The sequence below is a fragment of the Silurus meridionalis genome, chromosome 24 (genome assembly GCF_014805685.1).
Source record: "Silurus meridionalis isolate SWU-2019-XX chromosome 24, ASM1480568v1, whole genome shotgun sequence".
NCBI lineage: Eukaryota > Metazoa > Chordata > Actinopteri > Siluriformes > Siluridae > Silurus > Silurus meridionalis.
The window spans coordinates 3,805,197-3,832,127 of record NC_060907.1 but is presented as its reverse complement, the minus strand read 5'-3'; the positions used below and the strand labels follow the sequence as shown (position 1 = coordinate 3,832,127).

Sequence of the window (26,931 nt, the reverse complement as noted above, 5' to 3'; positions counted from 1 at the left end):
AGTTGTTTCCTAACCGGCTCTCTCCTGTTTGTGTTGTTTGTATCGACACATTGGCATGATGTCTTCTCAAATTAGCTGTCATATTAGAAGTGTTTCCATTAGCATATTGAATGCATTTTGCACAATGTTTGCACACCGTCGCAGTTCTATCTACTGTTTTATTTCTGTTGTCGTCGTGAGTAACATGAAATCCAAAATGTTCCCACACGCCGGATTTGAACGACGCGGGTGCATCCGCCAAATCCGGGCAGCCTTCATTATCTCCTCCACCTACCATTTCTGCACCACTCCTATATTTATTTATATTTATATATAATAATTCTAACTTTTTTTCACTTTTTTTGTGTATTTATTTTAGCGGCCCAGCAGATACCAGACGGTAAAACACACAAACACACACACACACACACATATCGTCTCAAGGTTACGAACGTAACCCTAGTTCCCCGAGGAACGAGACGCTGCGTCGAACGCTATGGGAACGCCCTGCGTGACCACGCTCTGAACCACGTGAAATCTAGCCAATAGGCAAGCCGTGACGTCATAGACAGGCGACGTCGCGTAAACCAGGAAGCTACAAGATGGCTGTGCGGTGGTAGCGACATTAGCTTCTGCAAAGAGAGAAGGTAAGCGCCGCAGGGATGCAGGGAGTGTGGCACGGAGGCGCGGCGTCTCGTTCCTCGGGGAACTAGGGTTACGTTCGTAACGAGGCGTTCCCCTTCAGGAACTCGAGCTGCGTCGAACGCTATGGGAACGAGTGTCCAATCACGCCACACTGACCAGACCCTGCCAAAGAGTGAGGGCCTCGCACCAGCACGAGGACAGAGGAGCCCGGGTGGCTCTGAGGTCGAGGCCATAGAACCTGACAAAGGCCAGCGGGTGGACCAACCCGCAGCGTCACAGGCGTCCCGGGTGACACTCATGTGCACCCGGCCGCAGAGGCCGCCACACTCCGCGGGCGAGCCCTGACCGCGATCGGGCGGGGACCAGGACTCGCAGCGAACAACTGCACCAACCACCCCAAGGACTCGTCCTGTGGAGATAAGCACCCAGTGCTCGCACTGGACACAGCGGTCTCGTAACCCCTGGTGGGGCTATAATAGAGGAGGGCAGAATGCCTGTAACACGACACATCGTGTGGGAGCACCTGGCCCCGTGTAAGAACACTCTGGGCATGCCAGGGGCAACTCCAGGTGGGACGAGGCAACTGCCAAGTCCCAGACAGGCACTCAGTCGTGTCCCGGGCCACAGCCTCCGGGCGCCGCGGAGGAAACGTGTCACCAATGGGACCTACCCAGCGAACACGGAAACCCTCAGGGTCGAAGGGGTTAACCCAGCGCAAACTGTACCTGCAAAACACCAGAACTGAACCGACCGGCAGTCATCTGGGTCCAAGTCATGGTGCTCACACCGTGACGCGAACAGTCGCCATCGTGCGGCATACAACCTCCTCATGGAGGGAGCTCTGGAGTGAGAGGGGCCTCTACTACCTCGGTAGAGAGAACAGCTACAAACCGTGTCCCCTCAGGGGCCACAGGCTCCACAACACCGGGCAGGGTGAACCAGGGTTCCGCCCGCCAACCAGGTGCTACCGGAGGAGACAGACTCCCTACCGGCAAAACTTTCCCAGAACTCCCGAGAGCAGCGCAATCGGGAAAGGCGACAGGCGTAGCCTCGCCAAGACCGCCCCACGGCAGCCACTGTCTCGACAGGGCGCCTGCTCAGGCATCCAACCGTCCGGGATGTAACCGGCTCTAAATGAGAGGAGTTCGTCCGGGACCACAAGAGGACCCCTGCGCCCGTTGCTCGCAAGGCGAGACCGAGGTCCCCGGTGGGCGATGTACGAGACCACCGCAGCATTGTCCGAGCGGACCAACACATAGCGATCTCTAAGGACTGGGAGAAAGAGTTGTAACTCCAACAACACTGCCAGCACCTCCCGCAACCTATGTGCCACAAGAGACGCGGGCCGCTCCACAGACCCTGAGAGGAGTGGCCACTCATGACCGCTCCCACCCCGTGATGGAAGCGCCCGTCGTTAGCGTTACGCGACGACAAGGAGTCCCTAAACGGGCCTCGGGACAGAACGTGGGTTCTACCATGCAACCAAGGCTCGTGGGCACACCGTAAGACCTTGATGTGATGACACAGACTCCCTCAGGGGAGAACCTACTGCCCGGAGCCACCACTGGAGGGGCCACATGCGGACACTGCCGACATGAGACCCAGCAGCCTCTGGAACTGCCTCACAGTGACCAGGCGGCCTGCCCCTACCCTCCTGACTGCAGTGAGGATGACTACAAACCGGGCGGGAGACAACCGTGCCCGCAACTCGGCCGAGTCCCACACCACGCCGAGAAAGTGGCCCTCCGCTGGGAAAGTACACACAACCCGCGCCCCAGACCGAACCCCAGTACCTTCATGCAGGCGGAACAGCACCTCAATGCCAAACCGCCAGGTGGTCTAACGAGCCACCATCAACCAATCGCTGATATAATACAGAACGCGGATGCCCTGAAGCCGCAGCGGGTCAGTGCTGCTCACGCACTCTGTGAAGGCACGGGTGAGGGCGCTAGGCCGCACGGAAGGACCGATATTGGTAAGCTCGCCCGAAAGCAACTTCAGGAACCTCCGTGCGGTGAAGGACGGCTGCATGGGAGCATGCAACCTCCAGATCTAGCGATGACAAATCAGTCCTTGGACATGACCTGAGACACGACCTCTCTAAACGAGAAACCTGAACCCGAGCCCCAAAAGTGAGTGGTTCAAGTAGCAGAGATCCAGAATGGGACGCAACCCACCGTCCTTCTTCGAACAACGAAGCACGGGCCGTAGCAGCCTGACTCGCAAACTGAGAGGGGAACCACCTCGATGGCCCCTTTCCCCAGGGTGTGCGCACTCCTGTTCCAGGACCAGGGCCTGCACGGGTCCCGCCAGGCGGGACACACCCGTCGAGCCGGGAGGAGAAGATGCGAACCGAATGCGCAACCCTTCTTCACAGTACGCAGGACCCCGAGAGACTCCAGGCAGCCCTAAGACTGACAGAAAGTCTCCACAGGAGAACCAACCCCTCGGGCTGGCCCCGACCCACTCAGAGCGGCTGGGCGGTGCTCTGCAGCCGACCACACCTCCTGAGAGGTGGCGGAACCCCCTGTCCGCAGCGATCACGCGGGCGAATACGGGAGCAAACCGCTGGAAGCTGCGCCTGAACACGACCGTGGCAGGGCTAACAGACAGTCCTCCTGAACCCAAACGGCAGGAGCAGCGTACTGCGGCCGTTGAAGCCTCCTGAGGCGGCGGAACCCCCGTCCGCAGCGATCACGCGGGCGGAATACGGGAGCAAACCGCTGGAGAAGCTGCGCCTGAACACGACCCGTGGCAGGGCCAACAGACAGACCTCCTGAACCCGAACGGCAGGAGCAGCGTGCTGCGGCCGTGAAGCCCCTGAGAGGCGGCGGATGACACCCATCCGCAACGAACTGTCGGCGGAAATAAGGGAGTTAACCGCTGGGGAGGCAGCGTCCGAACACCCTGTGGCAGGGCCGACAGACCGGCCTCGGCGGTGCCAGGAGGGCGAGCACCGTAGCATGAGTGCGCACCGCCTCCAAAATGCAAGCCATCAGGCCTACGCACCATAGCCCGTTCACCAGGCGGGGCGACCCTCAGGCCGTCCAGCCCCTCCTCGGGCCTAGAGAGTCGCCAGGGCCCCTAGGACCGCCCAGCGAGTCGGGTGGCAACACTCTCACCGGGCCATCTCGCTGTGCCTGGGCGTACCAGGCGCGGCTGCCGCTGAGCAGCTCCATCGGAGCAGCGAGGCACTACCACTGAAACGCCACCGCGCCTCCTGAACCCGCCAGCAATCACCCTTACCCACAGCGTCACCAGGTCAGGCCAGGAGGGACACCATGACGCTCAGAAGGAAGCTCGCATCATCCCCATAGCAGGCCAGCCTGGTATGCCTGCAACACACTCATCGTGTGGAAGCAACCTGTAGCCTGACCTGCCGCGCAGCGCTACCCACCAGAGCCAAGCGGCGTCAGAGGCAAACCGATAGCCGTCACAGACGCAACACTGGGAGAGATAGCTAGCTAGCATCTCCACCACAAGCGGCAACGTCCGTAGCCGCGCCACGCAGATCCAATAACATTCGCGCTGGCGAAGAACATCGGAAAAGCATGCGCGTCCACGGGCCTCCCAGGACCCAGACACCTCGGTGCGCAGATCAGGGGCGCTGAGGCTGTGACACAGTGCAGGAAACGCACAACCAGCTCACTGGCGCGCTGCTCCCGCCACACGACCGGCCAAGCTAATCCAGCTCGGACCGGCCCGTGCCACGACCACAAGGAGCTCCATATACAGCACAGGCTGTGAGGAGTCCGCAGGCTCGCCAGCATCCACCAGCTCAACCTCCTCGGAGAGAGACATGTAATGCTGCGCCGCCCGCACCGGGAGAAGAAGCAGCCGCCAGGCATGCTTCCCCTAATATCGAAATTTCATCCACCTCGGAGGAAGAAATACAGAGCACCGCGTCACACACACCGGAAAAGAACCGATACCAAACGAGCGCAATCCCGGGAACGGAGCTCGGCTAGCAGCCGAGCGCATAGCCACACGGCTAAAGCTAACAGCCGATACCATCGAGAGCCAAAGCCTCGAGGGAGAGCGCTCACCTCGGAGAGCGCTCTCTGAAATTCTCCCACCTCGGAGGAAGAATACGGAGCACCGCGAACGCACCGGGAAGAACCGTCACCAAACGGCGCAATCCCGGGAACGGGAGCTCGGCTAGCAGCCGGGAGCGATAGCCACACGGCTAAATGCTAACAGCCGATACCATCGAGCCGACTAAGCACGCTCCTAAGCTAAGCAAACAACACATCGGCTGCGTGTCACCCCCGAAATGAATCGGGCAAGCAGGAGACACGCAGACAGAATTTTGCCTGCATATAAGCTCATGACTGCACAGATAACACACTCAAAGCGCTTACCTGAACTAGCAGAAGCTAATGTCGCTACCACCGCACAGCCATCTTGTAGCTTCCTGGTTTACGCGACGTCGCCTGTCTATGACGCCACGGCTTGCCTATTGGCTAGATTTCACACGTGGTTCAGAGCGTGGTCACGCAGGCGTTCCCATAGCGTTCGACGCAGCTCGAGTTCCTGAAGGAACTATCTATCTGACTATATATATTATTTATTTATATTTATATCTAAAAATTTTAACTTCCTTTCACTTTTTTTACTACTTTTTTTTTGTGTTTTTATTTCAGCGGCAGAGCAGATAATAAGAGGTAAAACTCACAAACACTTACACACACATAAAAACACAATCAATCTCACATACACACACACTACTTTACTTTTTTGTGCGCAGATAAGAAAATGTAAAACACACAAACACACATAAAAACACCCTCAATCTCACATACACACAGACACTCACTCACTCACTCACATACACTCACACACACACACTCTCACCCTGGTAAAACACACAAACACACATACAAACACACTCAATCTCATATACACACAGACACTCACTCACTCACTCACATACACTCTCACACACACACACACACACACTCTCACTCTGGTAATACACACAAACACTGACAACACACATATATATATATACATATATAAACACACACACACACACACACACACACATATATATATATATATATATATATATATATATATATATATTTAAATAATATTGTATTGATTTATTTTATTTATATTTAAATATAATAATTGTAAATTTTACACTTTTTGTGTTTTAATTTCAACTCAAACAGGAGACCACACGGTAAAACACACAAACACACTTACACACTCAATCTCACATACACACAGACACTCACTCACTCACACACACACTGACACACACAGACACACACATATTATAATGATAGTAGATATAATAATTGTAACTTATTTTGTGTTTTTATTTCAGCTTCAAACGGGACAGTATACCCAATACTGCAGATCAGAGAAGGTAAAACACACAAACACACACTTACATACTCAAACACACACACACACACACACACACACTCAAACACACTGGTAATACACACAACACACACACACACAAACACACACACACACACACATTTACATATAAACACACACACATATATATATAATATTGTATTTATTTTATTTTATTTATATTTATATCTAATAATTGTAACTTCTTTTTGCTTTTTTTGTGTAGAGCAGATAGGAGAAGGTAAAACACACACTTACACACTCAAACACACATAAAAACACACTCAATCTCACATACACACAGACACTCACTCACTCACATACACACACACACACAGTCACACACTGGTAATACACACAAACACTTACACACACGTACATATAAACACACACACACACACACACACACAATATATATATATATATATATATATATATATATATATATATATATATATATATATATATAAATAATATTGTATTTATTTATTTAATTTTGATTTTTATACACCGTAATTTCCGGACTATTAAGCGCAGCAAATATAAGCCGCACCCACTGAATTTTACAAAGATTTTTATTTTGAACATAAATCGCGCACCTGTCTATAAGCCGCGGGTCTACACTGAAACTAATGAACTTTACACAGGCTTTAACGAAGACACGTTACACGGTGTAACGGGTAAAATATGTTGCGCTTCTATTAAGAGCAGAGCGGCATTTTGGGAATAGCATGCCACTGCATTTTTCCGGTATTACTGCGTGTGTGCAAACCAGGGAATATGTCCTTATTATATTCCGATGCTCATTTCTAAGTTTCTTTGACTAACCCGTAATGCTGTTGCCAAGAAAATTAAAAAGCATGAGTTTTGGAAAGCCGTCTGTGTTTATATGATTTCTGTTGTAACTGGAGTTAGCGAGCTCTCCTTCACCCAGACTCAGCGTTACAACGGCTCATATCTAAACAGTAGCTACCAAGAAAGTCAGTGTTCACTGTCTTCCACTCCTTCCTTTCAGAGTTTATCTTTTGGCATCGTCATGCGTTTAAAAAATCACCCGGTGGAAGGTTTTCTCCTGATGCCGTGCAGCTCAGAACACAGATGAAGTGCGTTTTTTCGTTTCCGTTCGGAAATTTGATTGGTCTAATGTTATGGGGTTCAGTTTTTTGGCTTGATGTTTGTGAAACCGGGAAAAACTCAGGAAAGTTTCATAAATTAGCCGCATTGTTGTTTAAGCTGCGGGGTTCAAAACTTAGGATAAAAGTAGCGGCTTATAGTCCGGAAAATACAATAATAATTGTAAATTCTTTTTACTTTTTTATTTTATTTTATTTTTTTTGTGTTTTTATTTCAGATTTACTGATACAGATAGCAGAAGGTAAAACACACACTTACACACTCAAACACACATAAAAACACACTCAATCTCACATACACACGGACACTCACACACACACACACATATATATATATATATATATATATATATATATATATATATATATATATAGTATTTATTTTATTTAATTTATATATATATATATATATATATATATATATATATATATATATATATATATATATGCAATAATTGTAACTTCTTTTCTCTCTTTCTTTTTATTTTTTGTTTTTGTTTCAGCTCTAGCACAGATATCAGAAGGTAAAACACACACACACACACACACACACACTCAATCTCACATACACAGTCTCTCACTCACTTACATATACACACACACACAGATATATATAAATATAATACAGTATTTATTTTATTTATATTTATATATAATAATTGTAACTTCTTTTCTCTCTTTTTTTATTTTATTTTTCGTTTTTGTTTCAGCTCTAGCACAGATATCAGAAGGTAAAACACACAAACACACACATAAAAACACATTCAATCTCACATACACACAGTCTCTCACTCACTTACATATACACACACACACACACTGGTTATACACACAACACACACTCAAACACACACAGATATATATAAATATAATACAGTATTTATTTATTTTATTTATATTTATATATAATAATTGTAACTTCTTTTTCCTTTTTATTTTTTTGTTTTTATTTCAGATTTACTGATACAGATAGCAGAAGGTAAAACACACACACACACACACACACACACACACACACACACACACACACACACACACATATATATATATATATATATATATATTGTATTTATTAATTTAATTTATGTATATATAATTTAAACTTCTTTTCACATTTTTTTAATTCAATTTAATTTTTTGTTTTTGTTTCAGCTGTAGTGCAGATATCAGAAGGTAAAACACACAAACACACTTACACACACATAAAAGCACACTCAATCTCACATACAGACAGTCACTCACTCACTCACATATATACACACACACACACACACACTCACACAGTCACACACTGGTAATACACACACACACACTGGTTATACACACACACACACACACAGATATATATAAATATAATATTGTATTTATTTATTTTATTTATATTTATATATAATAATGGTAACTTCTTTTCCCTTTTTATTGTGTTTTTATTTTAGTTGCAGAGCAGATAAGAAGAGGTAAAACACACAATCACACACACTTACACACTCAAACACACATAAAACCACATTCAATCTCACATACACACACACAGTCACACACTGGTAATACACACACACACACACACACACACACACACACACATATATATATATATATATAAAATTGTATTTATTTATTTTATTTATATTTATATCTCTGCTTTTTTTTGTGTGTTTATTTCAGTGGCAGGGCGGATAAGAAGAGGTAATACACACACACACACACACCCACTGACACCCACAGACACACACATTATAATATCTACATTTTGTCTACATTTCACTTGAACTAGGAGACCCAAAGCCTGCTATGATTATGCTTCACATGGGTTGGAGTGGAAGATCTTCTGCCATAGAGATCTCACCTCAACCCTATTGAACACATTGTAGCTGATTTTAGCGACAGTTGAACAAACGCAAATCTCCACGAAATCTGGTGGAACATCTTCAGACATACCATACCATCACAGACATATAAATAAACATCTTTCTGTTTTTCTGGCGTGTGTTAGATTTGTGAAGAAGGAATCCAGCATCTGGAAGCCGGTGGACTGGACGGTAGCCGACGTCGGCAGTTATTTTCGTCGGCAGTTATTTTCGTCGGCAGTTATTTTCTCTCTCTCTCTCTCTATATATATATATACATTTATTTATTGTTATTCTGTATAATCTGATTGTTCTTTTTGTATAAATTTTTTTTATATTAACATTTAATATTAATTTATATTTTTAAAAGTTCTTAGATTGATCTGTTGTTTTAAAAATAAACCTGTCATTTTATTTGTATTGGATGGTCAGGTGTCAGTTTTATTTGTTATCCAATGAGTGCCATCCAGAGAGCAGTATGGTAACCGATTATTGAGGGGGCGGGAAAAAGAAAACACACACACACACACACAGAGATGGCTGTGAGAGAGGCTGTAAGTTTTGTAGGATTGATTACATTACTGGTTATCAAAGTTAAGAGCGAGGGTGTCGAGAAAATAATTTTAATCCCTTATCTAGCGTGTGTTATAAATTCAAACTAACATTAATCCAACAAAATTAACCTAATTAACTTAATAATCAATGTAGGACGTATTAGACACAATAGAAGTAGTTTGCTAAAACCTATTTAATCTATATGTTAATCAAACCTTTATTTACATCAAGTATAAGTAAAATAGTAATAATAAGGTATGTGTGAGTAGGATGGAGTCTGACTGAATGTTATAAGTGTGTGGAATAGACAAAGAAGGACAGAAAACAACCTTGAGGGAGTTCAAAGTCTGTTGAAAAGTGAGAGTCATATTATAATGATAGTAGATATAATAATTGTAACTTATTTTGTGTTTTTATTTCAGCTCCAAACTGGACACTATACATTATACTGCAGATAAGAGAAGGTAAAACACACACTTACACACTCAAACACACACACATTTACATATAAACTCACATATATATATATATATATATATATATATATATATATATATATATATATATATATATATAAAATATTGTATTTATCTTATTTATATTCATATCTAATAATTGTAACTTCTTTTTGTTTTTTTTGTGTTATTTCAGCGGCAGTGCAGATAGGAGAAGGTAAAACACACAAACACACACACATTTACATATAAACTCACACATATACACACAAACTAAAACACACACACACAGACACTCACTCACTCACATACACACACTCACACACTGGTAATACACACAAACTGCATGCCACTGCATTTTTTCCCGGTATTACTGCGTGTGTGCAAACCAGGGATTATGTGTTTATTATTTTCTGATGCTCATTTCTAAGTTTCTTTGACTAACCCGTAATGCTGTTGCCAAGAAAATTAAAAAGCATGAGTTTTGGAAAGCCGTCTGTGTTTATATGATTTCTGGTGTAACTGGAGTTAGCGAGCTCTCCCTTCACCCAGACTCAACACGTTACAACGGCTTGTATCTAAACAGTAGCTACCAAGAAAGTCATTGTTCACTGTCTTCCACTCCTTCCTTTCACAGTTTATCTTTTGGCATCGTCATGCGTTTAAAAAATCACCCGGTGGAAGGTTTTCTCCTGATGCCGTGCAGCTCAGAACACAGATGAAGTGCGTTTTTTCGTTTTCGTTCGGAAATTTGATTGGTCTAATGTTATGGGGTTCAGTTTTTTGGCTTGATGTTTGTGAAACCAGGAAAAATTTCATAAATTAGCCGCATTGTTGTTTAAGCTGCGGGGTTCAAAACGTAGGAAAAAAGTAGCGGCTTATAGTCCGGAAAATACAATAATAATTGTAAATTCTTTTTACTTTTTATTTTACTTTTATTTTTTGTGTTTTTATTTTAGCTGCAGCGTGGCTAGAAGGCGGTAAAACACACAAACACACACACACACTCAACAACACATAAAAACACACTCAATCTCACATACACACAGACACTCACTCACTCACACATATACACACAAACTAAAACACACACAGACACTCACTCACTCACACACACACACATCTACTGACAAACACATATTAATGACAGTAAATATAATAATTTGAACTTCTTTTAAAATTGTATAACATTTATTGTGTTTTTATTTCAGCCTATCGTCTTGGGCAAGGTAATAACAACAAACACTTACACATTCACACACTCAAACACACACACACATATATATATATGTAGTATTATTTTATTTATTTATATTTATATATAATAATTGTAACTTATTTTCACTTTTTCTTTTTTTTACATTTATTGTGTTTTTATTTCAGGAATGAAGACGGAGCTCGAAGGTAATATACACAAAAACTTAAAACACTCAGACACACACACACATTAAAATGACAGTATATATAATAATTGTAACTTCTTTTAACAAGTTTTTTTTATATTTCTTGTTTTTATTTCAGGAGTGGTCGAGACGAGTGAAGGTAAGACACATAAACACTTACACACTCAAACACACACTCACTCTCAAAGACACACTTATTCACATTCACTCTCACTCACACACACACACCAGAGGTGGAAATAATGAAGTACAAATACTTCCTTACTGTACTTAAGTAGATTTTTTTGGTATCAGTATTTTTACTCCACAATTTATTTTTCAGACAACTTTTTACTTTTACTCGTTACATTTTTACACAAATATCTGTACTTTTTACTTCTTACATTTTTAAAACCGGCTCGTTACTTTAGTTTTACTCCACTGATTTGGTGAAATATATTTCTTTTTCACTGCACGCCGATTTCAGCCGAACAACTGATTTCCTGTTACTGCACGTCTTTTTCAATCCACTGGTGTATAAAGTCCTGACTCTCACTCACCACACATGTAGACTAGTTTACGAAGCTGAGAATCAGCAGGCAGAAGGCAGTAAGAAGTTTGGGGTTAATGTGGATGAGACAGAGGGAGTCAGTGATATAACATGACTGAGATCAGACACATTCCTAATCATCATCTTTTCTCTGCTTGTGTTCTTTATGTGGATCTTCAGCCTGGACATATGCATTAGCTAACAACATTTTTAATTCGTTTTGTATTAAAAAGAAAAAAATAATTATATATATATATATATATTTGGCTGTCACAATTTAAATTATTGTAAACAGCACTAAATTTCATTAACGCTATCAATTCACTGCACATCTCTGTTTCACCATTTTTATAAAAAATATAAAAACAAATACCTAAATATAAAAAAATTAAAAATTAAATAAATTTATCCACGACGTCCCTTTTTTACTTAGATATAAAATAAATTCAGATAAAAATATTTATAATCAGTAAACCTTTGTTTTATTTCTGCGCCAAGTCTCAAATCAAACACAAAATCCACCATGTTTTACACAATTTACCCTCTGGGTGGTGTTTTGTGGGTTTTTCCCTCATAATGGCAACACAAACTTAAATTACTGTCTTTATTGATTGTACAGATAAAAACTATACATCATTCAAATATGTAAAATGTCTGATTATATATATAAAAGCTTCTTGTCTTGACTTGAAGCGGTGCAGTTTCTTTGGTATCACCTCATTAACTGTCCGTGTGGAAACATAGCAAAGGCTCTTAATGATGTCCACACTCATCTATCTATCTAATATTAATATGATGTGAGGTCCAGTTAACAGCTAAAACAGGTAGAAGTAATAACTACTTTTTACTGAAGTACATGTCAGAGCTGAAACTTCTTTACTTTCACTTGAGTAAAAAAGTATAATCAGTCCTACAACTTTTACCCAAATATTTTAAAACATGAGTATCTGTACTTCTACTTATGTAAAGGATGTGTGTACTTTTGCTGCCTCTGACACACACAATGACAGAAGATATAATAACGTGTGTATATATATATTTATATATTATACACACACACTATAATATAACATTATATATTTTTATCCCTATATTTTATACATTATAGTTATATTTTATTCTACTTTTTATTTGTTTTTATTATATGTATATATATAAAGTATTCACACAGCCCACCCTCCCGGATCTCCACCAGAAACCCAGCTTCTTCCCAATATGGTGCCACCATCCTAAAGTGCTCCTCATAGTTAAAAATGTAAGCTGCTCAAAGTTCATCATGTAAACCGTTTCTGTTCTAATTACTCTAATTTCTTTCTTTCTTCTATTTTTTCAATAGTTTGTTTAATAATTTGTGTTATTTTTTGAATAATTATTATTGTTAATGTTATTAATTTATTTTAATAAAATGGTTAAATAAATCAAACCCTTCTGACTGAACAGACCCTTCTCTGGAAAGAGTTATTAAGCCACAGCACATGCTGACAGGAAAAGTCCCAGTGATGCGAAATATGAATGCTGTCTCCTATACATTTGGCCAGCTACACACACACACACACACACACACACACACACACACACACACACACAAACGTATATAGGGTTGCACAAGCCAGTACACTCTTAGTGCCGGTTCCAAGCCCGGGTAAATCAGGAGGGTTGCGTAAGGAAACTCGTATAGCCAATCACAGCACTTGTTGGCGGGGTCTTTTTTTGTCTGGCATTAGGCACGAGAAATCACTTTCTGAGGTAATCATCATCTCGTGAGATGAGTATGAACCAACCCCAGCAACTTTCAGTGCCGGTCCCAAGCCCGGTTAAATGTGCTAAATCAAACGTGCGGAGGATCGGCAGTGGTGACCCCTAATGGGAGAAGCCGAAAAAAAGTAAGTAGATTTTCTGGCCTGTGATTGGTCAGATCAGCACATGTTGGAGGAAAATCGTGAAATCGAGATCGCGCCGGTGGGTAGAGCATCATTACGATACAGGAGGTTCTTTTTTTTTTTCCTTGCAAAAAAAAAAAAATAAATTAAAACAGATATAAAAAAAAAAGAAAAAGACTGGCCATACAGACATTACAAAAGGGAGGTCTTTGAGTTTAAAGGTTCTGACGTACTTAAAGGAGGTAAAGAAGGATTTAATATCAACAAAATAACCTAAAGTTGGATTTCTAATGAATAGCTGTAGATGTGGGAATATGAATTTTACCCAGGAGACAGAAACAAAACATTATAAAAATTTACATCAAAATTAACATCTTTAGAGTGCAAATCTGAAAGAATAATAGCAGCTTCAGCAAATTGTACAATGTTTTTACAAAAAAGAAGAAAAACAGTAACTTCTGATCAAAAAGACTTGGAGAATGAAGCAAAACAAATGTAGAATCTGCTCAAGAGGAGGTTACAGGGGTGAGATCTGTGAGCAGTTTTGAAATGGAGTTCTTTAATTTGATTTGGAATAAAGAGTTTTGGAGGGAAGAGCCATAAATTATTTAATCAACATTTGGGTAGCAGATACTCCATTTATATTGTGCTTGATGGAGGATCCTTGGAGTTAAAAAAAAAACTGCTTTTCTAATTAAGAAGTTGACATTTTCTTCTGATATATTAACACCACTGATTACAAGTGTAAGAAAATGATTATTTAACTGGCTGTAACTTAAACTCCCTTTAATAATGTCTTTTTAGGACAACAGGAAGACTTCTGATTACCTTTTTAAAATCTCATTAAAACTGTGGTCCTTTTTGTGGTGGAAAATCTCCAAATCCTAAATAATAGTTTCAGGCTCGAGTAGAATCGAACAGAACAAAGTTTATTAAAGAGAATCCTCTGCAATAAACTCTGCAAGATGTGAGTGAGGAAAGAGATACCTCCTCTTCTTTCACTCTGCTTTTATTACTCTTTACTCCCACCCTCCCGTCCCTGTGCAGCTCATAGAGCATATTCATACAAGTCACCTTTTGAAAAATCTGATTGATATGATTCAATATGATGAAAAGTTTTCCATTACATTTCCCTCCATTTTGTCCTTTATGGACAAACTCCAGAGTCAAATTTTATTCATTGTAATATTTGATCATTCAATAAGACACAACTGCAAAAATAAAACATGGCTAAACAGTTTAGGGTGAAACAGAGAAATGGAACATCAGACACAAACTTTCCCATAAGGGTTTTCAATAATCGTGAATATTCTAAACTCGTTACAACATAATTCAACGCTTAACTACTTAAATTAACGTATCCTTCTCAGGTTGTGTGTCGTCAGGTGGATCGGAGCGGGTCTCCTGTTTGTTCTAGATCTGGTCTGGTGACACCTTTCCTATTCTTGACGTTATTGGTGCTTGAAGGGCAGGTGCGACTTAAGCACCTAAACGGCGCCCTTCTCCCACCTCACGAGGTCCAGCGACACCAGAGTTCCTATGTGAAGTGTTCTCACTTTCCCCGTCTCCCATCAACCCCTGTTCCGGGTCTGGCACTCGTTTGCACTGGCTGGCGTGAATCCACGTGGCTCTCTCTGTGACATTCACAGCAGTCTGCGTTGTCAGGAGCACCTGGAAAGGTCCCAGCCACCGTTTGGTGTTCCGGCTCTTTCTTCTGAAGTACTTCACCGCTTCACTTCACCCGGTCTCCCGATTTCAGGTTATGTAGAGGCGTCTGCGCCGCTCCAGGAAGCGCCTCCTTCACCTGTTTGTGGGCGACAGACAAAACAGAGGACGGTCTGATTTCAGTGGATATTGAGGTTTGCACTTGTGGTAATCAGATTTTGGCGTGATATGAACCAGTGATCTTTAATTAAACCATCAATTGACATTTTGGTAAAAACATGGTCTATTGAATGGTCACACTCTCCCCCTCTTTCATTTTTTTTTTTACATTTGAACATTTGAATAAATAAAAGAAATTTTAAACACACACACACACACACACACACACACACACACACACACACACAGTCCCCCCCACTGGGATGTTCAAAAACCACATACTAATCTTATAGTCAGGTGTCCACAAACTTTTGTCCATAGAGTGTATTTAACATTATCATGTCAGGATGCTGTACTGGGTGAACCCCCCCCTCCACATACTGTAGTCATGACAACATGTTCTTTTAAAACTATTTAATGTGATTATCAATGCAGCAGTTAAAACAAGTTCAAACTGATTCTCTCTATACAGTCTGTAAACACAATGATAACCACTGCAATGCCGCTAGCGCCGTTAGCATCGCGTGCTAGCTGCTTTCTAACTGTAAAACGAGCTGCCAAGAGCTTAAAAAACTAAACAAACAATCCAAAATGATCCACGATCAGTTATACTTAATAGTATTTAATAGTAACTATACTATTCAGTAGTAAAAATAATAAATTACCTTTCGATCAACAGAAGCTTCCGTCAGAGCCACATGCATCTTCTCATGTGCAGAATCTACTTCCGGTCCAAACAGGAAATGAACCAGGAAATGAATCTCTAATGAAGCATTCGAATAAACGTATGCCCAAATATATGGGTTTAAAAAAGAAAATAAAAAAATACAAATCTGTAATTTACTGTCAAGATTTAATGTGTGCTTTTGCTTACATTAATAGCAAAAATGCTAGCGAGCTAACGCTGTTTAAATCACGTTTCTCTATTAAACAGCTTTCAAATTATTTTGAAACTTTATTATACGATATAAAAAAATATGTTTACTTCAGGATCACTATCTACATCACTAATTTATATATTACAGAAATTATACTTATTATTTTCTATTAACTCGCCGCCGCCATCTTGTTTTCGGGTTTTCCCACATTTCCTGCAGTAACTGAATGAAGCTCCGCCCACCGGCGTCATCTTGTTTTCGCGCTTTCTCACATTTCCTGCTGTACCTGAATGAAGCTCCGCCCACCGGCGCCATTTTGTTTTCGCGCTTTCTCGCACCTCGTGCTGTAACGGGCGGCGGCAAGATGGCGCAGTGTTAACAGCAACTTTATTGTGCTCTAAATATTTTCTATGTGCGGTGCTCGAGGCTTTGAATTTCTGTGCTTATTTTTTCTATAACTTGTAGTGGAAGTTCACCATGTTACTTGTTAGAGTGTTTGGGACGCGGAGGACTGAGAGGAAAAGGGTGTGGACACTGAAAAGGACACTGGACGCGGGACTTTTCCCGCCTCGACGCAGCTGCACGAGGAAACCCGCCCAGTACCTCAGCAAGGAGATTGATGATGTCTGGAGCAGGAGGGCGGAGGTGAGGCACCATTTTATTATACTTTATAAAGAAGAATCGCTTCTGCTAACAAAACCTTCTGACACCAACTCATAACATTACACATGTAATCACATACTTAGAGCACAACTTTTATCCTGTACACATTTGTAAAGTTTATCTTGAAAACATACAGATGTGTCCCAACTCGGTGTCAGAAAACATCGAATAAAAATCTATTTTTTAATCCGACTAAACAATTAATTATATAGTTGGGTGATTATTTGAGTAATTATTTATTGTGGTTAAAAATAAATCTTTATTCAATGTTTTGCTTATAACTATATATAAAATCCTAATTCAGTGTATTTATGTATAAAAGTGTACTTAATGCAAAAGCCACATAATGAGTTTAACAATCTTTAATTAGGACATTTTAAAGTTTATAGTGGAGGTTTGATGATGAGTACATGAGGGATTTCTCCTTTAAACAAATTCATGCTGGGTTTCTTTCTGTAAAAAACAGCATTTATGTGATTTGTTTACTGCTGTTGTTATTTGTTGTTTGTACAACCTGAAGCTCGTGAGTCCCACCAGAACAGATCCAGTGCGACTGTCCAGAAGTTAACAGACAGTTTACACAATAGTACTTCATTAAACTGTAACATTTTTACATGATGAGGATCAAACAGTTTTTAAAGATCAAACACTTACACAATCTCCTTCAACTGGATTGTTCCAGTTACGAGGGGGTCGTGGAAATGATCCCGCTAGATAGGAATTATTTTACCAAATGTGTCGTTCATTACACCGTGTTTTTACCAAAATGTCAATTGATGACTCACAGTTACAGACAGTTCCTTAGGAATTGTGGGCACAAAGGAAACATGATGTGGGTTTAATTAAAGATCACTGGTTCATATCACGCCAAAATCTGATTACCACAAGTGCAAACCTCAATATCCACTGAAATCAGACCGTCCTCTGTTTTGTCTGTCGCCCACAAACAGGTGAAGGAGGCGCTTCCTGGACCGGCACAGACGCCTCTACATAACCTGAAATCGGGAGACCGGGTGAAGTGAAGCGGTGAAGTACTTCAGAAGAAAGAGCCGCAACACCAAACGGTGGCTGGGACCTTTCCAGGTGCTCCTGACAACGCAGACTGCTGTGAATGTCGCAGAGAGAGCCACGTGGATTCACGCCAGCCAGTGCAAACGAGTGCCAGACTCGGAACAGGGGTTGATGGGAGACGGGGAAAGTGAGAACACTTCACATAGGAACTCTGGTGTCGCTGGACCTCGTGAGGTGGGAGAAGGCGCCGTTTAGGTGCTTAAGTCGCACCTGCCCTTCAAGCACCAATAACGTCAAGAATAGGAAAGGTGTCACCAGACCAGATCTAGAACAAACAGGAGACCCGCTCCGATCCACCTGACGACACACAACCTGAGAAGGATGCGTTAATTTAAGTAGTTAAGCGTTGAATTATGTTGTAACGAGTTTAGAATATTCACGATTATTGAAAACCCTTATGGGAAAGTTTGTGTCTGATGTTCCATTTCTCTGTTTCACCCTAAACTGTTTAGCCATGTTTTATTTTTGCAGTTGTGTCTTATTGAATGATCAAATATTACAATGAATAAAATTTGACTCTGGAGTTTGTCCATAAAGGACAAAATGGAGGGAAATGTAATGGAAAACTTTTCATCATATTGAATCATATCAATCAGATTTTTCAAAGGTGACAGAAAACCCATATCTTGATTCCAGTCCTCAGTTTCATAGCAGCCGACACCTAATGAACTGTCACATGCATCAGTAAAGAACATTTCTGTTCCCCCCCACATTCGTTTTTCACCTAGTTTTCATATAACTACATTCTCTGAAACATTCTGTTCCAGCAAAAGGTGACTTGTATGAATATGCTCTATGAGCTGCACAGGGACGGAGGTGGGAGTAAAGAGTAATAAAAGCAGAGTGAAAGAAGAGGAGGTATCTCTTTCCTCACTCACATCTTGCAGAGTTTATTGTAGAGGATTCTCTTTAATAAACTTTGTTCTGTTCGATTCTACTCGAGCCTGAAACTATTATTTAGGATTTGGAGATTTTCCACCACAAAAAGGGCCACAGTTTTAATGAGATTTTAAAAAGGTAATCAAAAGTCTTCCTGTTGTCCTAAAAAGACATATATTAAAGGGAGTTTAAGTTACAGCCAGTTAAATAATCATTTTCTTACACTTGCAATCAAAATTTTGAGAGGATGCTTCTGGGACATAGTAGAAGGCATCTACAGTGCAGAAACAGACTGAAAATGATTTCATCCAGAACAGAAACTTTCTCACATACACACACTGAAGGTCCCTGTCTCCAGAAGGTCCATCTTCTTCTGTAAAACACTGAGAGACAGACAGAGAGAGAGAGACTTTTTGACTTTTAACATTCCTCTATTACACAGGTATGCAGTGTCCACCAAATCCTGTCCTGGAGACAGAACGGCTAAAATTACAAACAGAATTTGACTTATTGACGGCCAACCAGGTAGAATTTCTACTAAAACGCACAAAAGCAGCTTACTGCTTACACGGAGAGCGAGCTGGCAGCCTTTTAGCATCTCAGCTTAGACATCAGTGTGCTGCCCAATTAATCCCGCAGGTATATGACTCCTCAAATAACCGTACTTCAGATCGGGTTAGTATAAATTCAGAGTTCGCTTCTTTTTATTCTAATCTTTACAGATCAGAAGGCTGTTCAGACGCTACTGCTATTCAGAGGTTTCTTTCTCAATTAAAAAAGTTAAACCCAGATACAACCAGCGGCCTGGATGAACCTCTTAGCTTGGGGGAAATAACCGCTTGCATTTCAATTATTAAAATCAACAAGGCTCCTGGCCCTGACGGCTTCCCTGACAAATTTTTTTATTTTTATTTTTTAAGTTTTCTGGTCAGCTATTCCCCATGTTATTAGAGCTATACAATTACTCACTTGAACAAGGTTTTTTTATTTTTTTTTATCACCATCTCTGAACCAGGCTTTGATCTCATTTATATTAAAGAAAGTCAAGGACCCTACACTTTGCGGCAGCTACAGAACAGTTAGCGTTATCAATAACGACGCTAAAGTACTAGCTACACTGTATGCAGACGATCTATTGCTTTATGTTTCAGATCCTCTTAAGTGTGTGGACAGTATACTGCGTCTATTGAATGAGTTTGGCTCTGTTTCAGGATATAGCTTGAACCTGGCTAAAAGTGAGTGTTTCCCCAAGAATGGATTGGCAAAACCAACTATTTCTCTGCTCAGGGGGAAGGGCATAGTTCTGTTTAATGATTTGTTTCTGGATCACACATTTGTGTCGTTCAATAATTTGCTAAGTAGATTCAGTTCATCTCCAAATCTAACTTATTTAACTACACAATTTTGCTAAAGCATATTTTGCTACATTCCCCCAGCAGCCAAGGAAAACTTTAATTAAAGTTATATTTTCTCTTTCAAAGTTTCATAACCGTATTGCCTCTATCTATGATCTGCTTCGATCTTCACAGTCCTCTCCTCTTTTTGTGCTTAAAGGAGTCTGGGAGTGGGAGTTTGTGCTAAAACTGTGCTGTGAAATAATGTTTTAGCTCAAATTAACTCTGTCTGTATTTGTGCTCGTTTGAGTCTTATACAGTTTAAAGTAGTTCATTGAATTCATTTCACCAAAGCAAAATTAAAAAAACTTTAACAGATAACATTTAAAATGTCTGTGTAATAGATGTTAGTTGTCTCCGGCAGATCATACTCATACATTTTACCCCTGTCTTAAACTGAACTCTTTCTGGTCTTATTTCTTTGACATATCGTCAAAAGCTCTTAATGTCTTTGTGAAACCCTGCCCAATTATTGCAATTTTTGGAGTATCTCCCATTTATATGGTTTATATCAGGGGTTTTCAACTGGTTCTGTGCCACGGACCACCATTCTGACTAACAAGTAATCCGCAGGCCCACTACTGTAAAAAGCGATCCATGCTGGTGCTGACTAACAAACTTCACCTTAGTTAGAAACGTTAGCTAACAGCTCCACTTCAAATTTCAATTCACCAAAACTATTAAGCATCTATTTAATAAAACCTAAATAATGTGTTCTCTTAACTCCGAGATGCTGGTCTATTTCACGCGCAAAATGAATCTGTACAAAACACACCGTTAGCAAAGCATAGGCCTGATAGGTGCAAAGCTAGCTTATCTTGTGTCAGTTTTAATATTTTAGATATTTCATTAAATTCAGTTTTCCCACTAATGTGCAAATATTCTGAAAATGTTTGGAAAAATAAATTATGGAAAAAAAGTCATTTTAATAGTGAAATTATGTAGGCTGTCACAGACCACCGGTTGAAAACCCCTGGTTTATATAATAAGCAGCATAGCCAGAAGATGAATACTGCTTCATTGGAAATCCCCATGCCCTCCTGCTAATTTCTCTTGGTTAAAGGAGTTAATGTCTTTTCTACATTTGGAAAAAAATGAAACACACAACTAGAGACTCTGTTAACTTATTTTACAAAATCTGGAATCCGATGATTTCCTTTGTTAAGACCTTCAGAGGAAATGGAACGTGAACGAGCGGCTTTTTAAAAATTTTAATTTTTAATTTTTATTTTTTATCTCGCATGAGCGCACATACGGTGGACCAGAAAAAACCCTGAGCATAAATAAAATAAATCCGTGCACGTGTTCAAACACAATATGGTCAAAAGTATTCGGACACCGACTGTGTTTTCACCCCACACATGCGTAATTCTTCACCAAACATAAACTGGAGGCTGTATAGGACATTTTAAACAAAGATTTTCCCTTTATTTAACTTTACTACATGATCCAAACCTGTTCCAGAATATCAGTGCTCCTGTGCACAGTTACATGGAGATATGCTTTACATGGGTTGAAGTGGAAGATCTTCCTGCTATAAAGCTCTGACCCTGAACCTTTGAGGGTATCTCCACAAATCTCCATAATCTAGTGAAACATCTTCCCAGAAGACTTTGTAGATTATTATAAGAGTAAATGGGGATCAATGTGGAAGACTAAATCTAGACTTTTCTCTGTTCTATAGATGGGCAGTATACATAGGGGTACAGTATGCTCTAGAAAGTACAGTCTTCACAGATCTTGTGCACATACTAAATTTCCAAATGAACATATTTGCTTGTGCATACATCACATGACACTGTCTGTAGATGTCCCTATCATCAGACAAGTCAGCAGATATATAATGCACCATATATTGTTATAGAATTGACTAGAAGGACAATACCAGAGAGTGAAAAGTCATGAAATGAAAGTTTCCTGTTCTAATTACTCCTGTTGATCTTGATCATCTTCTTCTTCTTCTTTGCATGTATTTAATATCTTGAAATCATAATTTAATCTAATTCATATTGAGAATAAACCCTTCATAGCCTTTGAAGACCTGCACTAGTGTTTGTTTTTATGTATTTTAAAAAAATGTTCTATAAATCGTAAGTCGTTTTGTATAAGGGCTTCTTTTAGATGTCGTAAATGTAAATGAACGCAAAGTTCCAAAAGGAACACACCGCAATCTTACAGTCAAGTGTCCAAAAACTTTTGGCCAAATAAGAGACATTTTGGCAACATAAATAAGTGCCATAAATGTGTGTACATTATTTTGGGCAGTAGTTTGTATTTTTTTTTTATTTGTTTGTCTATTTATTTATTTATTTATTCAAGCTATTTTTGTCCTCCATAATTACACACCTTTCAGTTCCCACCTGATGATGCAGTTAAAGAAAAAACAGTGAAACATGATGCATTAACTGAGTAACACTGGTGATTACTGGTGATCGCACTGGTTTCTGAAAGGAGCCTCGTGCATTAGTAAAATGTAATTAGGTGTAATTACTGGCTGTGTAACGAACAGCACAACATCTAACACTGCACAGTTAATAGACAATTAGTTTGGAAAATAAAATGTCCTTGAGTCTGTTCTTTATGTAAATACAAACCTACAATCCAGCTTTTTATTAATATTTTAATGCCATACAATTAATCCATTAACTACACCATGAGTTGTTAACATAAATGCACAGACCTCCACCTCTGCGCTTACCGGAGTCCTCTGCCGTCCTGTCTGCCTGATAAACACTGCGACCCCTGCTTATATGATTTCTGGTGTAACTGGAGTTAGCGAGCTCTCCCTTCACCCAGACTCAACGCATTACAACGGCTTGTATCTAAACAGTAGCTACCAAGAAAGTCATTGTTTACTATCTTTCTGCTTCCTTTCACAGTTTATCTTTTGGCATCGTCATGCGTTTAAAAAATCACCCGGTGGAAGGTTTTCTCCCGATGCTGTGCAGCTCAGAACACAGATGAAGTGCGTTTTTTCGTTTCCGTTCGGAAATTTGATTGGTCTAATGTTATGGGGTTCAGTTTTTTGGCTTGACGTTTGTGAAACCGGGAAAAACTCAGGAAAATTTCATAAATTAGCCTCATTGTTGTTTAAGCCGCGGGGTTCAAAACGTAGGAAAAAATGCCTCCACAGATGCTCTCATAAACACTCTAAGGTGCTTTGTTACACTTAGAGAAGCTGTTAGACAATTTCGCTGTGATCAGGGTTAAAATTTTGTGGGAGCTAAGAATGAGCTCAAGGAAGCCCTTAAACAATGTGACACAAAGGTATTGGAGACCTTTCTGGCAGATAAGCAGTGTGAGTTTGTTTTTAACGCTCCTTCTGCAAGTCATGCAGGTGGCATTTGGGAGCGTCAGATTCGGTCCATTTGAAGTGTGTTGAATGTTACAATTGCACAATGTCAAGGAAGACTAGATGAGGCCTCTCTCAGAACACTATTTTACGAAGCAATGGCTATAATAAACAGCCGTCCATTGCATGTCGATGTAATCAATGACCCCATGTCACTAGAGCCATTGACTCCAAATCATCTTATCCTGATTAAACCCAAGACTGCCTTACCCCCTCCAGGAAAGTTTGTTAAGGAGGACATGTATGCTGCAAAAAGGTGGTGATTGGTGTTGAACGGCGATCGGTGGATGCTTCATGTTAAAGAGTACAAACTGAAGACATGTTCCAATAAACGATCTACACCTGTATAGAGACTCTCTGTTCATTTATCGATGCCAAGGGCTTATAGTCCGGAAAATACAATAATAATTGTAAATTCTTTTTACTTTTTTTTTATTTTTTTTTTTTTTGTGTTTTTATTTCAGCTGCAGCGTGGATAGAAGGCGGTAAAACACACAAACACACACTTACACACTCAACAACACACACACACACACACTCACTTACACATACACATACACCCAGAAACTCACACACTCACATACACACACACACACTAACACACATTCACTCACACATACACACACACACACTAACTTACACATTCACTCACACATACACACACACACACACACTAACACATTCACTCACACACACACACAGACACTCACATACACACACACACTTACTTACACATTCACACACACACACACACATTATAATAATAGTAGATATAATAATTGTAACGTCTTTTTTTCCTTTTTTTTATTTCAGAGGCAGTGCAGATATCAGAAGGTCAAACACACATTTCCACACTCAAACACACAAAAAAACACACTCAACCTCACATACACACAGACACTCACACACACACCTACTGACACACACAGACACACACATATATAATGATAGTAGGTATAATAATTGTTACTTCATTTCACTTTTTTTTCTTTTTTTGTGTGTTTTTATTTCAGCTGCCGGGCGGATACATTATATATTAATGTATATGTATAATATTGTATTTATTTCTTTTATTTATATTTATATAACTTCTTTTCACTTTTTTTTTTTTTACTGTTTTGTGCGCAGATAAGAAGAGGTAAAACACACAAACACACATAAAAACACACTCAATCTCACACACACAGACACTCACTCACTCACACACACACACACACACACACACTCTCACTCTGGTAATACACACAAACACTGACAACACACACACATATATATATATATATATATATATATATATATATATATATATATATATATATATATATATATATATATATATATATATATATATTTAAATAATATTGTATTGATTTATTTTATTTATATTTAAATATAATAATTGTAAATTTTTTACACTTTTTTGTGTTTTAATTTCAACTCCAAACAGGAGACCACACGGTAAAACACACAAACACACTTACACACTCAATCTCACATACACGCAGACACTCACTCACACACACACACACACACACACTGACACACACAGACACACATATTATAATGATAGTAGATATAATAATTGTAACTTATTTTGTGTTTTTATTTCAGCCCCAAATGGGACAGTATACCCAATACTGCAGATAAGAGAAGGTAAAACACACACACACACACTGGTAACACACACACACACACACACATATATATATATATATATATATATATATATATATATATATATATATATATATATATACAGGAGTGCAGAATTATTAGGCAAATGAGTATTTTGACCACATCATCCTCGTTATGCATGTTGTCTTACTCCAAGCTGTATAGGCTGGAAAGCCTACTACCAATTAAGCATATTAGGTGATGTGCATCTCTGTAATGAGAAGGGGTGTGGTCTAATGACATCAACACCCTATATCAGGTGTGCATAATTATTAGGCAACTTCCTTTCCTTTGGCAAAATGGGTCAAAAGAAGGACTTGACAGGCTCAGAAAAGTCAAAAATAGTGAGATATATTGCAGAGGGATGCAGCAGTCTTAAAATAGCCAAGCTTCTGAGCGTGATCATCGAACAATCAAGCGTTTCATTCAAAATAGTCGACAGGGTCGCAAGAAGCGTGTGGAAAAACCAAGGCGCAAAATAACTGCCCGTGAACTGAGAAAAGTCAAGCGTGCAGCTGCCAAGATGCCACTTGCCACCAGTTTGGCCATATTTCAGAGCTGCAACATCACTGGAGTGCCCAAAAGCACAAGGTGTGCAATACTCAGAGACATGGCCAAGGTAAGAAAGGCAGAAAGTCGACCACCACTGAACAAGACACACAAGCTGAAACGTCAAGACTGGGCCAAGAAATATCTCAAGACTGATTTTTCTAAGGTTTTATGGACTGATGAAATGAGAGTGAGTCTTGATGGGCCAGATGGATGGGCCCGTGGCTGGATTGGTAAAGGGCAGAGAGCTCCAGTCCGACTCAGACGCCAGCAAGGTGGAGGTGGAGTACTGGTTTGGGCTGGTATCATCAAAGATGAGCTTGTGGGGCCTTTTCGGGTTGAGGATGGAGTCAAGCTGAACTCCCAGTCCTACTGCCAGTTTCTGGAAGACACCTTCTTCAAGCAGTGGTACAGGAAGAAGTCTGCATCCTTCAAGAAAAACATGATTTTCATGCAGGACAATGCTCCATCACACACGTCCAAGTACTCCACAGCGTGGCTGGCAAGAAAGGGTATAAAAGAAGAAAATCTAATGATATGGCCTCCTTGTTCACCTGATCTGAACCCCATTGAGAACCTGTGGTCCATCATCAAATGTGCGATTTACAAGGAGGAAAACAGTACACCTCTCTGAACAGTGTCTGGGAGGCTGTGGTTGCTGCTGCACGCAATGTTGATGGTGAACAGATCAAAACACTGACAGAATCCATGGATGGCAGGCTTTTGAGTGTCCTTGCAAAGAAAGGTGGCTATATTGGTCACTGATTTGTTTTTGTTTGGTTTTGAATGTCAGAAATGTATATTTGTGAATGTTGAGATGTTATATTGGTTTCACTGGTAAAATAAAT

General features: G+C 40.5%; 2 long non-coding RNA genes across 2 annotated transcripts; one reads left to right on the top strand and one right to left on the bottom strand.

The window, feature by feature from the left end:
- Window positions 1–190: 190 nt before the first annotated feature.
- On the top strand, window positions 191–7,861 carry LOC124378492. Its single transcript, XR_006924252.1, has 6 exons — window positions 191–379; window positions 5,268–5,288; window positions 5,960–6,001; window positions 6,224–6,238; window positions 7,349–7,372; window positions 7,841–7,861. It is a non-coding gene; the product is annotated as an uncharacterized LOC124378492 (long non-coding RNA).
- A 7,061-nt stretch (window positions 7,862–14,922) lies between these two features.
- On the bottom strand, window positions 14,923–16,745 carry LOC124378475. Its single transcript, XR_006924234.1, has 2 exons — window positions 16,289–16,745; window positions 14,923–15,603 (listed from the first exon to the last, which is right to left on the bottom strand). It is a non-coding gene; the product is annotated as an uncharacterized LOC124378475 (long non-coding RNA).
- Between the last annotated feature and the right edge of the window lie 10,186 nt (window positions 16,746–26,931).